The sequence below is a fragment of the Patiria miniata genome, unplaced genomic scaffold (genome assembly GCF_015706575.1).
Source record: "Patiria miniata isolate m_02_andy unplaced genomic scaffold, ASM1570657v1 HiC_scaffold_28, whole genome shotgun sequence".
In the NCBI taxonomy this organism is placed as follows: Eukaryota; Metazoa; Echinodermata; class Asteroidea; order Valvatida; family Asterinidae; genus Patiria; species Patiria miniata.
This window is the reverse complement of record NW_024037067.1, coordinates 194,629-213,882: the sequence shown is the minus strand read 5'-3', so window position 1 is coordinate 213,882 and position 19,254 is coordinate 194,629.

The following is a 19,254-nucleotide window of genomic DNA, read 5'->3' as shown; positions in this document are numbered from 1 at the left end:
AAGAAACAAAGAGCTTAAAAGGTAAGTTTAGTTTCACAGTCGATCATTTTCTTAGTGTTGGGTAAATTCATGGAAATATACCCTGAGGGAGATATGTCATCATCAAACATTATACCTGGGGAAGCCAAGGTATATTTTTTTCATGAATGTCCCCTAATGTTCGAAGTCATATTTCTCATCAACATTTTGTTCCAGTCACAAATAGCCTAAATCGATTCCTCAAGACGCACAACATCACGGGGCCATTCAGGTAATGATTGCTTGTGCATGATTCTAGGGGGAAATGCCTCCCTAGAAGGTATCCATTTCCAGTAATTGAAATTATTATTGTTATTTTTTTCATTTATTTACGTCATCCGAGCATCCTTTTCTTCATAGTATTTCATTGCTCATCTCTGTTTTCCTTTATGAACACATTTGAAAACTAAACGAATGACATGTTGGCATGTTGTAAGCCCTTAATTGCCCACAATAATCTTGAAAACTGCTTATACCCCGTCACACCGGAGGTGGCACGGCGTAAACTTTGAACATGTTCAAAACTTCCGTAGTGCCATCGTGGGTTGCAGTAGGACCTCTATCACCGCTGTGCCTCCGCAGTACAACCGCCGTGCGATCGCGACGGTCCGCGATTTTGACAGTTTTCCGCGGTGCTACGGCGATCAATGACGAAAGCACTGCAGAACCACGACGATCATGGTGGTGCCACTGCGGTTTATGCCGTACAAGCACCGCAGTGGCACCGCACCTCCGGTGTGACGGGGGTATTCACAGGTAGGGGAATACTATGAAAAAACATCTGCCGGTGTCACTACGGTGATGGCGGTTTTGGCCAAAAACCGTAGTGGCACCGTGCCTCCGGTGTGACGGGGGTATTACTGATTTGATGACAGAATCCGTCCCAAAGTGAAAATAGTATTGACTTACCAAGTCACTTCAAATAATCAAAATTGCATCGAAATCAAAATGATTGTACATACCGTTTCAACAGAAACACAGGTGGGTTAAAAATCATTTTTATCTGAAGAGGGCCTTCGCCCTATGATGGTAAGCAAGTGTGCATTTCAAAGGAGTAAACCAAGAACCATCCTTTTCTGGATCTTGCTTTTAACTCTTAAAGGGCGGGTTATTCTGATAATTTCCCGGGGGGAGAGAGGCGGGGTGGATTCTGCTCCCCCTTCAGATATTTGCTATCGAGTGACGAACAATTGTCAAACTTGTTACATGTATAGAACAACTTTTTATGAACACACCAAAGAAATATCATGACTATACGTCGAAGGTTTTTGGAATGATGGCTAATTAATTGGGTTGCATGGGTGGCTTGTGCGTAAAGCACTCGCCTCTCACCAAGGTGACCACGGTTCGAATCCTGGCCGCGGATCGCATGTGAGGAGAGTTGTGTTGGTTCTCTCCTGTACCAGGAGGGTTTTTCTCCGGTTTTCTCCCTCCGAAAAAAAAATCAACACTTTCGATCTCAGGCTGAGCTCCGTGGTCATTATATGGGTTGATGTGGCCGGCAGCCGTAGGCGCCTTTACGTGCCAGCGCGCGGCTCGACCACGTCGTAGCCACGTCCTTCGCAATTCAGCATACCAGCTGCGAGTAAAGATGATTAGCCTCCCAAATTATTTATTATGATTAATTAATTATTCGTATGCACCAATGCTTATTCTGCTATGTGTACACTACGTATATAGGGGAATTCATTTTTTTAAGATCCGAGGTCCAAAATTAAGGCTAACAAATCAGGACAGCTCGCGTCACCCCCCCCCCCCCAAAAAAAATGCTTGGGTATTGTGGATACAGATTGGGGGGAGAATTCGGCCACCCCCAACCGGCCCTTTTAGGGGTAGTCCAACTAACAAAAGTCAATAGTCATTCTTACATTAAAGACAAATGTTCGTGAAAACGATTTCTCTATAATGAATTAAAACTAATCAAATTAGGTTTTGCCCTTCACCGACGTTTTAAACACTGTATATTCAGTGTGTTACCTCCCGAGTGAAAGTTGGAAAAAATCCAACTTTTTTTTCAAAAAGTTTTCCAACTTTCACTCGGGAGGTAACACACTGAGTATACAGTGTTTAAAACGTCGGTGAAGGGCAAAACCAAATTTTAATTTATAGCACCCCGGCGCAAAAATTCCACCTTATAATAGTTTATGCGGTACCCGCTGCTATATACATCAGATTCGAACCGGCCAACCGATCCCGTTAGCTCGGTCGTCGAGTGGTAAGACATCTGCACTAGAAAGCAGGAGGTCGTGGGTTCGAGTCCCACCCGAGTGATTTTTTCCAACTTTCACTCGGGAGGTAACACACTGAGTATACAGTGTTTAAAACGTCGATGAAGGGCAAAACCTAATTTGATTTATATCACCCCGGCGCAAAAATTCCATCTTATAATAGAATTAAAACTAAGTCATCAATCTCATTTGGGGAGTACATGTAGCCTAGTGGTTAGGGTTTTATATGACTCATGATCAGAGGGTAATGGGTTTGAATCCAGCTGCTGGGTATATGCTGTGCCACTCCATCCCAACTTGCCTCTCTCCACCCTTGAGTTTAAAAGGGTACCGTCATAAGCCGGGGGGCAACCTGCGATGGGTAAGCATCCGGTCCTTGGGGAATATAAATATTCCCAGTCGTCTCATGCTATTGAAACTGGTGGAGATAAAGGCCAGCCTAATCGGTCATATTGACTCGTGACAGACTAGATTTATCGGTCTACTGGGTTTTTATGAGAAAAAAACTTGCAGAGGGTAAGGCCAAAAAAAAAAATCCGGTTTCTGGTATGGAGCTTGCCCAAAAAAATGATGCGGCGACACGGTTTTTTTTTTTTTACCTGGTTTTTTTTTTTGCTTCAAATGTATGCCGATAACTGCAAATGGTGCCCGACTAAACTTAGTGCAAATTTATGGGAGTCCAGAAAGGCCACATAAAGCTTAATTCTCGATCATAACTCCATCTAAAAACACGTCTTTTGTAAAAAAAAAAAAACTAAACAAATATAGGTAGAATTACAGGCAATTTTCAAAATGGCCGCCGTTGCTTGTTATTCTTTTTTTTCCCAAAGGAAAAATATCTTTCCACGATGACCCTATAGCCAATTTTTTTTCATCTCAAATTATGACTGTGCACAAAATATAATGCTTGTTAATGGTTGTATCATTAAAGGCACAATTAATCTCATCACCTATTTGCCGTATACCAAGGTTACCGAGAGCCGAGCAACAATGCTTGGTGTTTATCACGACACACGCTACAAACAAACCATTTCCCACCTCGGATTCCTACCACTGTACTTTGATATCTTAGTACAGCTACTTCAGTATATGTTTGGGTCCCTGTTACAACCAACTTAATAAAGGCCCTCGCGAATACACGTCGTTCTCCCTGGCGGTTTTCACACGCTATCGCAAGATGTCTTTTCCAGTCACCCTTCCTGGGCTTAGTTCTCACATTGCGTCTCTTACTAGCTTTCAGTGAGTGACCTGCCTCTTCACAGTTTGCTGGTTTCTTTAAATGTCTGCCCCTCCGACAAAATCCAAACGTTTACTTATCAACCAAATGTTTGGAAGCAAGTTAGAGGCCACCAGTTAGAGGCCACCAACCTCTTTGTGGTTGTAAATATTTTTACAGTTAAAAACAATGTGTCTTTTTGATCATCAGTGACGATTGCAGGTCTTCTCCGTGAGTCACGATGAATTTGAAGGTGATCGTGCTGTTACTTCTTGCTCTCACATCATACGTAGACAGCCAAGGTAAGACCAGGAATACCAAGTGATTAAATAATTGTAAAGCGTAAAATATACTGAGCAACACAGAAATATGACTTGAAATATGCCGAGGGTATGCTTCTCTGCTAAAGATAAATCAGACGGTTAAACAATGACACAAGCTTATATTTTAACATATTACGTTTGGATTCCACGCTTGAAGAAATTCGGTTGATGAATTGATCAACGTGTTTTAAAATAATAACAGGGAAAAGTAATCATTTGCATTTCCCCACAATCACCGTAGCATCGTCTTAACCTGCAATTGAAAAGTTGTGTTTGTATTATCTTAAGAGTGTAAAACAGTTATGTTAAAGCTATAGTCCATCATTTGTAATTAGTGCATTTTGTTCGTTTGAAGCAACAAAAGTGTTCAAAATCAAATGAAGGATACTGAGCAACTAACCTGATGAAGTTTCAGCTTTGCTTTAGCTGTACATTCCGAGAAAAGCAGCATTCTAAGATTTCAATTTCAAATCAAAAGTTACTGAATCATGTTTTGAATTGTTTTGAATTGCAGCTATACGCGGCGTCGCGCACTGATCCGACGAATTATAACAACCGCGCGCACGTGTGCGTCGTTCCAATACTTGTGTGCGCTGCGCTGAATAACAAAACGAACTGCTAATTTAAATTTTCCTACGGTGCTTCTTAAGATTTTGATTACTTCAAAATGACAGCTTCCCAGAAAGAATAATTTCACAGGGAGTTTAGTTTCCTTACTATCTTTCAACCAAGTTTGTTTTTCAACAGTAATTACGCCAGTTACTTTTCGGATGGCTGGAAATGATGGACTATAGCTTTCACTAGCGGTTTTCGAATGAAGTAAAAAAGCAAGTCCTTGACATATGCCGCTTATTTGTATACATAAATAGTATCAGAGATAGGCGGAGTTAAATTAACAATTTCAACACAACATGTTGGATAGTTCCACGCCATTATCTGTCGGGGGGAAATGCTGGAATTACCATTCTCTGGGTCGCATGTGGGTCAGGTGACCAGGCCTTATGTCAAAATGTTTGAGTTTACTTAACATGCTGCGCACGAGTGCCGTTTTGGATTACGGTGTTCAATAAATAAGCTGAACCCTGATACACAAAATGCTACCTAGGAATAAACATAGTCGGATAGAGTTACTTAACAACGATTAAAATATTATATTTGTGTCGCGAGGTGGCAACCCCAACGATGATAAGGGTGGTCAGGTTCACCCTCATGAAGATAGAGTATAAAGGTGGAAAGGAAGTAGAATTGAACTGGAACACTCAGACGGTTGTTTACACTGATTCACTTGATTAAGTATTAATCTAACTCACTTTCTCCAATGTATACCAAATAATCCAAATGAAGATCCGAATAAAGATTCCAATTAGACGACAATGATCCAAGTAAGACACAGGGAAAAACCCAAATTAAGTTCCCTGAATGAAGAAGACGACGGAGAAGACCATAAATGAAGACCCTGTTGACCATGAATAAAATGAATTGATCTTAAACTTGTGTAAGTCTTGTTCCAAAGATATTGGATTAAATTAATATTATAAACAACAAGTATTTTAATTATACAGCATAAACTATAATTAATAAATACCTTGGAGAATTGATGGTTTCTGATTGGTCGAGACTCGATCGGGTGACCGGGCATTAACGGTGATAATGACCGGCTTCAAAGAACAAGCAAATAAATGGCCCCTGAACCAGCATTGATCCAGCCGCATGGAAGGCAATGATTGGCTAAATGTACACCAGTCATACGGCAGCTTGCAACAATACAGCACTGCACATGCGCTCAACCACCTTCGCGTGAGACTGACGCGCGCGTACGCAGCACAGTTGCTATGGGTGGGCGTCTCGGTCCATTAACAGCGGTCACCCCCAAACCCGGTCATTATCACGCAGTAAACACCGGCTGTTATTCCCTTAATAATAAAGTTGTTTTGTAGGCAGGTGTCATGATCACTCTAAAATAATACTAAATAGGATGACTAATTAATCAAGCATACAAAGAGAATCACAGTCTAACTCTGATATAAAATAGAGAAGGCCTGTAACTAACGCACTTGAGATGTCAACCTTCAAAGCTTGTGACTTGACAGTCTCAGCAAAGTGTCAGCTATAAATTAAAATACAGAAAAATACAAATAGCATACACGGGGAACATATTTAAGGAAATAGCTTCTATCATAAAAGGTCCCGTGCACCAATAAACAATGCGACATACACGAACATTTCAAAATAAAGCGAGTAATTGCACAGTGTGGCTAAAGCCCCTGCCACACCTTTGCGTATCCCAATTACTTATGAGTTCCTTATCAAAAATTGTCAATACGCAGCCGTACGCTCAATTAACGTCGAAATGTTTTGATCACTTTGACTTATGTGCGACGCACATCTAGCGTACAAGTAACGAATTCAGCGCATCCATTGCGTATGAGATGCGTATGAGTTGCGTATGCAGTGCACAACATTATTTTTTTCGGGCTGCGAATATGTCAGTATGCAGTGCGCATGCCGAGCGTATTCCGGACGCACCCGGCGTATGTCGACCGCATGCTTGACGCACTTCTGAGCGTATTCCCGCCGCATTTCCGCCGCTCGCCGTCCAGTGTGCGGTGCATCTGCGCTGGGGGTACGCTATGTATACGTCCAATACAGGCGGCTCATATGCTGACGGGGTGCGTCACGAACACATAGCGTACTCGTAACGCACTCGACCGATGCGGGACCGATGCGCTGCGTATTTATAACTTATGACCTGTGTAACAGCGTACGCAGCGTAGTTTTGTGCACGCCCAAAACTATCCTGCGTACTGGGCCGTACCATGCGTATATCTGCGTACATAAAACCTACACAAAACGATAGAGATGCATATGAGGTGCGTATTGTGCGTACGACTGCGTATGAAAAAAATTGTCAATGCGCAACTCATCAGGAATTAGGATACGCAAAAGTGTGACAGGGCCCTTAGATTCCTTGTTTTGCTGTGCATAAGCACACTACGTACTGAATGTACACAATAATGAACTCAATGTCGCCATTATAATTATAATGCACTATGCAGTGAATGTGTACGAAAACGGTCATTCAACTCTAGAAAAGTTTTGACACTTTCACACAAAACTAACACCCTAAAAACTATAAAAATCAATCAGTTTGACAATAATCATATCAACCAGCCTCTTCTATGTCACTTACATTATCTACTCAATACTTAATTAGAATCCAACTTACCCCCAAAATGAGAGAAAAGTGGGCGACTTTTAGCCAAGAGTTGGCTCGGTCTGAGCTTCTTTCACGGCCCACTCGCAAGAGGACAAACCATGTGAGCGGTAGCGCTCTTACCGTAATGCAATGACTACAACCCCGCGTCGCGCATAAAAAAATGACTCAGAAGGAGTGTTAACTTTGATTACTGACAATGATGATGACATACTGTTACCAAATATTCATTCTCAAGATAGAATTATCAAATGACCTAAATGTCGACGAACATATCCAAACTTGTTCTAGGGCAATTAGGCTGGCAGGGTAAGTACACTAAAAGGAACAGCCAGAAAATAACATCGCATTATTTATGCCCCTCGTGAATTATTCATTATTTTAAAACCCAAAACCCCATATCTTTACATGTGTATACATTTCCTATATACATGCAAACGTTTACATGGGCGTTGCCAGATTTTTTTTTTTCAAGAGGGGGGCAAAGTTCTTATAATCTTTGTACTTTCTCAAGCATATTCTCAATTTATCATAGATTTCGAAGGTGGGCGGACGAGGGAAGGGGCATTTGGCCGCCCCACCCCATGCGGACGCCCATGTTGATAAATATGCATTAAAATAATAACAACATACAATTATGTAGATATGGAGATTAGAAAATGCCCCTTTTAATGTGATGTCAAACGACATGTAATGACGTCATAGTGACGTCTGTTAAATGTTTACCTTTAACATATCTCAGTATAAGGCTGTTGTGCTGCTGCCACAAGATTTTCTTTGATCTGAAGAGTTTGGTAATCAATTCCCCATTATTTTGGGTATACCCATATTGCTGCTGTCAACAAGTCGCAGTTCACCTACTGTAAAAAGTTGGATGTCGTATATTCATCGTTCGTGAAGATATTTCAGCATGATTCCTGGCCTTACTTTGGTCTATTTTCAATTGGTGCTGTTCCGGTGCTGTTCTTGTTCAGCGATCCATCTAACTGCGACGCAAGGCTTGCCAACAATGAATGGGACACCAGCTATACCTACATGTACCCTGTATGGGGGATCATAGGAAGAACAACCTCACTCGATGCCATGCCGGGTGCTTGTGAACACAATGGCAATTATAACGTATGCACAATACGCTCATGAAATGCTGATGTCTGTTCACATGGTTAAGTAACACCTATACTCAGTGAGACAATTGCTATACTGGGGGGTTGCGGGCCCAGAGAGATTTGGCCAGGATTGTCTGATTATTTTCATTGTTCAAAATATGCATGACATGCTGTTTGGGGAGCTGTTTTGTTTCCAAAATATGGAATGGTGGCCGAAGGATCAATGAACGAACACATATTTAGGCCAGATAAACGTTATTGATAGTAATACAAAACTGGAAATTAAAAATACAAATGTTCCAATCCCTTAAAATCACGACTTTATTGTTGCGTGCATCGTAACGGTTCACCATGACGGTTCACCATGCCATTTTGGCCAACAACTGTACAAAATACAGTTTGTGTTGAACTTGAAAGGCTCATTAGGATACACAAACAACATACAATCCTTGTCAATTTGTTTATATTCACTTAATATTCCGTTAATTTGCCGAAAAATTTCCATCGGTGATCCATGCAAACCAAAATATAAAGGAATTGAGTGACTCTGCTTCTTATATAATTTACAGCGGTGAACCGTGGTTACACTATGGTTTGAAAGGATTTTTCGTCCAAATGAGGGATTAAAAACAAATTGAAGAAGATGATACGTTGTTTGTGTATCCTAATATGGCTTTCACGTCGAACACAATCTGTATTTTGTAAGAATATCGGCCAAAATGACATGGTGCACCGTCATGGTGAATCGTGTGCATTGACCATGTAACCAGCGCGCGCGCGTGTGTGTATTATTATTTGAGCGCGTACTACGCGCAATATCCCAATCCAATATCAAGGCTATTGTACATTCAGACAATCCTGGCCAAAATGGTTGTTACTTGAAAATAACATTAGCCTCCAACAGTCACCAATCCCCCGCACCCCCGGTCAATGTTGTTCTCTTCAGCAGATGGAGCACACACACAATACAAGAGCACACGCACACACCCAGATGCGCGCACATTACACAACCAATAGCAATCGCCCTAGACAGTGTTCTGACAGGTTCGTGGGTGATATTGGTTGGTCGTGATAGCGCCCTCTCGCGGTGGTCGGTTATCGCGGTGGCGGGTTATCGGCGAGGCAAACAAGAACAGCGTCAAGCCCCTAGACTATGAGAGACAACATTGCCAGGGGGCTGCGGGGTTGCAGGCCCAGCGAGATTTGGCCAGGGTTGTCTGAATTTTTTCATTGTTCAAAATATGCATGACATGCCGTTTGGGGAACTGTTTTCTTGAGTTTTGTTTCCAAAATATGAAATGGTGGCCGAAGGATAAATGAAAGAACACATATTTAGGCCAGATGCAAATCATTGATAGTAATACAAAACTGGAAATTAAAAATACAAATGTTCCAATCCCTTAAAATCACGACTTTATTGTTGCGTGCATCGTAACGGTTCACCGTGACGGTTCACCATGACATTTTGGCCTGCAGCTGTACAAAAGACAGTTTGTGTTGAACTTGAAAGGCTCATTAGGATACACAAACAACATGCAATCCTTGTCAATTTGTTTGTATTCACTTATTCCGTTAATCTGCCGAAAAAAATCCATCGGTGATCCATCCAAACCAAAGTATAAAGGAATTGAGTGACTCTGCTTCTTATATAATTTATAGCGGTGAACCGTGGTTACACTATGGTTTGAATGGATTTTTCGTCCAAATGAGGGATTAAAAACAAATTGAAGAAGGTGATACGTTGTTTGTGTATCCTAATACGGCTTTCACGTCGAACACAATCTGTATTTTGTAAGAATATCGGCCAAAATAACATGGTGCACCGTCATAGTGAATCGTGCGAATTGACTATGTTACCAGCGCGCGCGCGTGTGTGTATTATTATTTGAGTGCTTACTACGCACAATATACAAATCCAATATCAAGGCTATGGTACATTCAGACAATCCTGGCCAAAATGTTTGGGACACTTGGAAATAACCTTAGCTTCCAACGGTCACCAACTCCCCCGCACCCCCAGTCAATGGTGTTCTCTTCAGCGGATGGAGCACACACCGCGCAAGGAGAGACATAGTCTAGGGGCTAGACGCTGTTCTCATTTGCTACGCCGAAAACCCGCCACCGCGATAACCGGCCACCGCGATAGGGTGCTATCACGACCAACCAATATCGCCCACGAACCTGTCAGAACACCGTTTAGGGTACTTGCTTAAATCCCCCCCCCCCTAAAAAAAAAATGTGGGAAACTAGTGCGCGTGCGCCAGTTGTGTATGTAATTTCCTCTTAGCGCACGCGCACACACGAAACAGATCTGCCATAAAATTGCACAATAGTCAAGTAGCTCGCTATACTATTGGCTGGAAGTTTCGGACATATACAGTGGATAAAAATTATTGTCTGTTGTCGGCCGAGCCGCGGGTTGCCAGCCGGCCGTCTACGGCGCCGGGCCCGCCTGGGGTAGCATTGCAGTACGCTCGCGCTGTTTGGTTCGTAAAATACGACGGAGAAATGGCACACACGCAGTCGTTTTTTGCTATGCTTCCGAGGATTGGCTTTGTGTTTTCCTTTGTCCCTGTAATATAACACTCTCCCATAGACTAAGCACACAAACCTGCGTTCGAGGACAATAGGCACCTTCCTTCGAGGATCAATGGCCCCTTTGTGCTCCTTTTGTTGTCTGTCCTCAGGCGTAATGCCATGCAGGAACACGTACACATGCACCATAACATGTATACACACATATTGTACATGTACAGTTCATAATGATTCAATTCGCGGGATATATACGGTGCGGTATGGTACGTCAGGGGATCAGACTATGAATCTGCATATATTTCTGCTAATTATGCAACATATATAATACGCGCTTCATACATTAGGCAAAGTAGATTCGCGCGCACATTACACAACCAATAGCAAGTGCCCTAGACAGCGTTCTGACTGGTTCGTTGGTGATATTGGTTGGTCGTGATAGCGCCCTCTCGCGGTGGCCGGTTATCGCGGTGGCGGGTTATCGGCGTGGCAAACAAGAACAGCGTCTAGCCCCTAGACTATGAGAGACAACATTGGCCGGGGCTGGGGGGTTGCGGGCCCAGCGAGATTTGGCCAGGGTTGTCTGAATTTTTTCATTGTTCAAAATATGCATGAAATGCCGTTTGGGGAGCTGTTTTCTTGAGTTTTGTTTCCAATTTATGAAATGGTGGCCGAAGGATAAATGAAAGAACACGTATTTAGGCCAGATAAAAATTAATAATAGTAATACAAAACTGGAAATTAAAAATACAAATGTTCCAATTCCTTAAAATCACGACTTTATTGTTGCGTGCATTGTAACGGTTCACCATGACGGTTCACCATGCCATTTTGGCCTACAGCTGTACAAAAGACAGTTTGTGTTTAACTTGAAAGGCTCATTAGGATACACAAACAACATACAATCCTTGTCAATTTGTTTGTATTCACTTATTCCGTTAATCTGCCGAAAAAAATCCATCGGTGATCCATCCAAACCGAAATATAAAGGAATTGAGTGACTCTGCTTCTTATATAATTTATAGCGGTGAACCGTGGTTACACTATGGTTTGAATGGATTTTTCGTCCAAATGAGGGATTAAAAACAAATTGAAGAAGATGATACATTGTTTGTGTATCCTAATACGGCTTTCACGTCGAACACAATCTGTATTTTGTAAGAATATCGGCCAAAATGACATGGTGCACCGTCATAGTGAATCGTGCGAATTGACTATGTTACCAGCGCGCGCGCGTGTGTGTATTATTATTTGAGTGCTTACTACGCGCAATATCCAAATCCAATATCAAGGCTATGGTACATTCAGACAATCCCGGCCAAAATGGTTGGGGCACTTGGAAATAACCTTGGCCTCCAACGGTCACCAACTCCCCCGCACCCCCAGTCAATGTTGTTCTCTTCAGCGGATGGAGCACACACCGCGCAAGGAGAGACATAGTCTAGGGGCTAGACGCTGTTCTCGTTTGCTACGCCGAAAACCCGCCACCGCGATAACCGGCCACCGCGATAGGGCGCTATCACGACCAACCAATATCACCCACGAACCTGTCAGAACAACGTCAAGGGTACTTGCTTAAATTTCCCCCGAAAAATGGGGGAAACTAGTGCGCGTGCGCCAGTTGTGTATGTAATTTCCTCTTCAAGCACGCGCACACACGAAACAGATCTGCCATAAAATTGCACAATAGTCAAGTAGCTCGCTATACTACTGGCTGGAAGTTTCGGACATATACAGTGGATAAAAATTATTGTCTGCTGTTGGCCGAGCCGCGGGTTGCCAGCCGGCCGTCTACGGCGCCGGGCCCGCCTGGGGAAGCATTGCAGTACGTTCGCGCTGTTTGGTTGGTTCGTAAAATACGACGGAGAAATGGCACACACGCACACACGTACACATGCACCATAACATGTATACACACATATTGTACATGTACAGTTCATAATGATTCAATTCGCGGGATATATACGGCGCGGTATGGTACGTCAGGGGATCAGACAATGAATATGCATATATTTCTGCTAATTATGCAACATATATAATACGCACTTCATACATTAGGCAAAGTAGATTCGCGCGCATTACACAACCAATAGCAAGTACCCTAGACGTTGTTCTGACAGGTTCGTTGGTGATATTGGTTGGTCGTGATAGCACCCTCTCGCGGTGGCCGGTTATCGCGGTGGCGGGTTATCGGCGTGGCAAACAAGAAGAGCGTCTAGCCCCTAGACTGAGAGACAACATTGGCCGGGGACTGCGGGGTTGCGAGCCCAGCGAGATTTGGCCAGGATTGTCTGAATTCGTTCATTGTTCAAAATATGCATGACATGCCGTTTGGGGAGCTGTTTTCTTGAGTTTTGTTTCCAAAATATGAAATGGTGGCCGAAAGATAAATGAACGAACACATATTTAGGCCAGATACAAATTATTGATAGTAATACAAAACTGGAAATTAAAAATACAAATGTTCCAATTCCTTAAAATCACGACTTTATTGTTGCGTGCATCGTAACGGTTCACCATGACGGTTCACCATGCCATTTTGGCCAACAACTGTACAAAAGACAGTTTGTTTTTAACTTGAAAGGCTCATTAGGATACACAAACAACATACAATCCTTGTCAATTTGTTTGTATGCACTTATTCCGTTAATTTGCCGAAAAAATCCATCGGTGATCCATCCAAACCAAAATATAAAGGAATTGAGTGACTCTGCTTCTTATATAATTTACAGCGGTGAACCGTGGTTACACTATGGTGTGAATGGATTTTTCGTCTAAATGAGGGATTAAAAACAAATTGAAGAAGATAACACGTTGTTTGTGTATCCTAATATGGCTTTCACGTCGAACATAATCTGTAGTTTGTAAGAATATCGGCCAAAATGGCATGGTGCACCGTCATAGTGAATCGTGTGCATTGACCATGTTACCAGCGCGCGCGCGTGTGTGTATTATTATTTGAGTGCGTACTACGCGCAATATCCAAATCCAATATCAAGGCTATTGTACATTCAGACAATCCCGGCTAAAATGGTTGGGACACTTGGAAATAACCTTAGCTTCCAACGATCACCAACTCCCCCGCACCCCCAGTCAATGTTGTTCTCTTCAGCAGATGGAGCACACACCGCGCAATGAGAGACAACATTGGCCGGGGGCTGGGGGTTGCGGGCCCAGCAAGATATGGCCAGGATTGTCTGATTTGTTTCATTGTTCAAAATATGCATGACATGCCGTTTGGGGAGCTGTTTTCTTGAGTTTTGTTTCCAAAATATGAAATGGTGGCCGAAGGATAAATGAAAGAACACATATTTAGGCCAGATAAAAATTATTGATAGTAATACAAAACTGAAAATTAAAAATACAAATGTTCCAATTCCTTAAAATCACGACTTTATTGTTGCGTGCATCGTAACGGTTCACCATGACGGTTCACCATGCCATTTTGGCCAACAACTGTACAAAAGACAGTTTGTTTTTAACTTGAAAGGCTCATTAGGATACACAAACAACATACAATCCTTGTCAATTTGTTTATATTCACTTAATATTCCGTTAATTTGCCGAAAAATCCATCGGTGATCCATCCAAACCAAAGTATAAAGGAATTGAGTGACTTTGCTTCTTATATAATTTACAGCGGTGAACCGTGGTTACACTATGGTTTGAATGGATTTTTCGTCCAAATGAGGGATTAAAAACAAACTGAAGAACATGATACGTTGTTTGTGTATCCTAATACGGCTTTCACGTCGTTCACAATCTGTATTTTGTAAGAATATCGGCCAAAATGGCATGGTGCACCGTCATGGTGAAACGTGTGCTTTGACCATGTTACTAGCGCGCGCGCGTGTGTGTATTATTATTTTGAGCGCGTACTACGCGCAATATCCAAATCCAATATCAAGGCTATTGTACATTCAGACAATCCCGTCCAAAATGGTTGGGACACTTGGAAATAACCTTGGCCTCCAACGGTCACCAACTCCCCCGCACCCCCAGTCAATGTTGTTCTCTTCAGCGGATGAAACACACACCGCGCAATGAGAGACAACCTTGACCGGGGGCCGGTGGGTTGCTGGCCCAGCGAGATTTGGCCAGGATTGTAGCAAGTAAAAAACACTGAATGCAGAACTGATATACAGTTATGTAGATATGGAGATTAGAAAATGCCCCTTTTAATGTGATGTCAAACGACATGTAATGACGTCATGGTGACGTCTGTTAAATGTTTACTTTTAACATATCTCAGTATAAGGCTGTTGTGCTGCTGCCACAAGATTTTCTTTGATCTGAAGAGTTTGGTAATCAATTCCCCATTATTTTGGGTATACCCATATTACTGCTGTCAACAAGTTGCAGTTCACCTACTGTACAAAGTTGGATGTCGTATATTCATCGTTCTTGAAGATATTTCAGCATGATTCCTGGCCATACTTTGGTCTATTTTCAATTGGTGCTGTTCCGGTGCTGCTCTTGTTCAGCGATCCATCTAACTGGGACACAAGGCTTGTCAACAATGAATGGGACACCAGCTATACCTACATGTACCCTGTATGGGGGATCATCGGAAGAACAACCGCACTCGATGCCATGCCGGGTGCTTGTGAACACAATGGCAATTATAACGTATGCACAATACGCTAATGAAATGCTGATGTCTGTTCACATGGCTAAGTAACACCTTCCCAGTGAGACAATTGCTAGTTTAACAGAAAATTTAAATGTTATGAGGAGTCGGCCCGCTGGTCGGTATATTCAGAGTGGTTGCACCAGCGCCGAATAACATTCGTGTTATTACCACTCGTAACAGAGAACAACCGCGACTAACACACACCCCGACCACAATGCACCGCAATCTCAAAAATAATAACACTATAGCTATCCACAGAAACAGGAATGATAAGTTGAATGTTTATCTATGGAATGCCAACTCAGTGAAAAAAAATTATGTTCTTCTCAGTGAGTACATTTTGGATAACAATGTTCATAAATGAAACATGGTTAAGATGCAATGATCTATTAGTTTCTACACTTTCCAGAAATTGCACGGGGCAGGGGATGGGGGGGAGCAACGACGCCCGTGGTTGTATTGCTTTCATTGTACTCACTTGAAATTGTCCACGATGGAGACCCGCACTCAACCCTACACTTTTGAACTTGCATGAGTCACAATCTTGCAAAGTGAGTCTGCTTCACTGTCATCTATCCAGCGCCCCCTTCAACAAGAAATGCTCTTAGAACCTCTGACTTTCTTGCCGAATTAGCTGAATTGCTGGATGAGCTCACCACTAGCGCATCTGGGCTGATTCTCATTGGGGATTTTTTACATTCAGGTTGACGTGCCTGACAAAACCGAAGTGGCCCGTTTCCTGTAGTTATTAGAAGAGGCTGGACTCTCTGTCAGCATATTCAGAGACCAACACATGGACATGGTCAAATACTAGACCTTGTCATCTCTAAACCTGAGAGTGCCTTGGTTACCGACTGCCGAGTTTATAATAAACTGTAATGCTGTTAACAAAGCCAACCCTGATCCAAAGTTTATCACAACATGCTCTCGAAGTTATCAAACCCTGGATAAAGAGTCCATTCAAGTGCATTTCATTTGATAGTTCCGTTGATGATCAGGCCTACTACAACAAGGCTTCGCGGTCTGTCCTTGATGCACATTGTCCAGCATCTACTTGGACTCGTCGCCTTCGTTGCAATCCACAATGGCATACTGATGAGATCCACTGCGAGACGCAGTCGAAGGAGATGTCAGAAGAGATGGAGGAGATCTTTAACGTTTGCAGATTGTCATCAGTATCTCCATCAAGTGCATTTCGTCTGCTAGCTCATTCACATTCAATAGTGTAAATAATACAACAGTCAAATGATTTTACCAACACCAAGACTGCATTGCGAGTCCTGAACACACTGCTGAACAGGTCAACAGTTCTGCCTTTTGAAGGTGCTGAATGATAGAACAAAAAAGGAGAAGAAGAAAGAACAAACAAAAAAAATGGGAACAACAAGAAAGGCTGTTTTGCAAATTTACCAAATAGCAGAACAGATACATTTGCTTATGCACCAGAACAGATACATTTGCTTATGCAAATCGCTGAGGCGCCAAAAATCTGAAGAAAATTACGGAAATGTCAAAAACAAACTACACAATGTGGATAAAAATGTATGATGTGCACTCCTCAGTTATCTTTGTGTCACACATTATTTGTAGTTGTGAAATAATTAGTTGGAGCCTCACAATTATTTAAATCATTTACAGTATTGATAGTCAGGGATGTTAGGGCGTTATAGGGGCCGTTTGATTCACTTTCTTCCAAAAGCACCAAATTTGGCACAGATGTCGTTCATACCATACTATTTCGATTTTTGACGGGCGCCAAGACGGGCGCCCCACGGGGCCGCCATATTGGCAACATCCAATATGGCCGCCAACTGGGTCAGAGGTCAATCGAACTAAACGAGCTAGAATCCATAAATAATACCACTTTTCAGGTATTTTCGGGGTCGAGCAATCTGAATCTGATGTTATTTTAACGATTTGAGGCAAGACAGATGCCCCAAATGGACCGCCATATTGGCAAAATCCAAAATGGCCGCCACATACCGCAGTTAAAAAACTTAACTAGCTAGAATCATAAGTAATACAACTTGGAGGGGTTTTCGGTGTCAACGAATCTGAATCTGAGGTTATTTTAATGATTTGATGCCAGACGGATGCCCATGGGGCCATATTAGAAAAATCCAAAATGGCCACCAAGCAAAGTTAGAGGTCAGTCACAGTTAAAAACTAAACGAGCTAGAATTATTAATAATACCATTTTACATGGATTTTCAGGCTCGGAGAATCTGAATCTATTGTTTTATTAAAGATTGTATGTCACATTTTGCCCTAAAGGTCATTAAGGATTGGACAAATAATAAAGATTATTGTTTGAAGTATTTTCATTTAAATATTTAGAGGTGATGTCTGCAGTGACAAAATGCTATGTGCCGCTGTGTGCGTTTAAATGGAGCTGTTCATTTGTTGAGCACCTTGCATATAAAACCTAGTGTGATTGCATTTCAACCTTCCTTTGCATGTGCCTGCAGCCGCAGCGCACGAGAATGGCACATGTCACTGAAGCATCATTGAGAGTTGGTCCATAGTGATTGCCATGTACTGGTACCATCTTCGTGCCAGCCCCACACGATGAAGTCAGGAATTTCCTGCTGGACCGAGGTGGCCTGTAGTAGCGGTTGCTTTACATGTTCAAACAGCACGGCAGGTAGCTGGGATGCTTCCGACAAGCTGCTCCCATTAGTGAAGAAGCGATGTCTGAACCCATTTGACACCTACAGTTGCACCACACCCCTTGCTCTGCATGAAATGGCGAAGCAAGTTATGTCGCACCATGTTAGGCTTTGGAAGAAGGGTGGTGCCAAGGACTTTGTCGGACCGAGATCGGAGTAGATACTTTGGACTAGTATGTTACTGTACTTTTCACCACTTTTGAAGCCCACCCAGATCTCCAACAGGCCGAGGATCTCCAAAACAAGCTTGAAATGATCTCGAAAGTGATCGCAGTGACTCGACTCTCAATCCTTCACTGGCTCAGTGGGTCGCAAATCAAGTTACTCCGGTGCAGGTGCACCCATAAGATGTGGATGCAGCCTTGTCTAGGTATAGGGCGTAGATAACGATTTTGGCATGGGGCTTTGCCGACTCGTTTGCTAGCACTGAGTTAATCGTATCCCAACCAGGTGAGGATGTCACCATCTGCAAACTGTTATGATGTGTCGAAGAAGTCAAGCTTGATGAGCCCGCCTCACTGCAGGGTTTTCATGCGGGAAATGGATATTTACGGTTTGGGCATATCTGTGATCAACATCTTGGGTGGTGAAGACAATGAAACGACCGTTGGTTGATAGCTCCACCCATCCTCAGCATGGCGGGCACACACCACACGCGCCTATACATCCGTACATAACTTAGGACAATTTTCTCGCTCCAATCTAAGATTGTTTCTGTGGTATGCGTAGACTTGAAATGTCAAACTGTCCGACATGTGCAGCTAATGGGAAAAGGTTTTTTTTATGGAATGACGCACCAGAAACACCAGGTTTGACCGGAATGATCTCGAGTGGTAAAATTGACATCAAATAATTAAAATAACATCAGAATCAGATATTTGGAACCCCCCCCCCAAAAAAAAAAACAACAACGTTGTATTGTTTTAACTGCAAGTACCTCCAACCTGGGTGGCGGCCTTTTTTCAAAAAAGGCGGCTCCTAGAGCATCTGCCTTACCTCGAGTCATTAAAATGACATCATATTTAGATTCTGTGACCCCGAAAACCCATTAAGGGTGGTATTATTTAAGATTTAAGCTCGTTATTTTCTTAACTGTGATATATGTGGCGGCCATTTTGGATTTTGCCAATATGGCGGTACCTTGGGGCATCTGCCTTGCCTAAAATCGTTAAAATAACATCAGATTCAGATTGCTCGACCCCGAAAATACCTGAAAAGTGGTATTATTTATGATTCTAGCTCATTTAGTTCGATTGACCTCTGACCCGATTGGCGGCCATATTGGATTTTGCCAATATGGCGGCCCCGCCTGGCG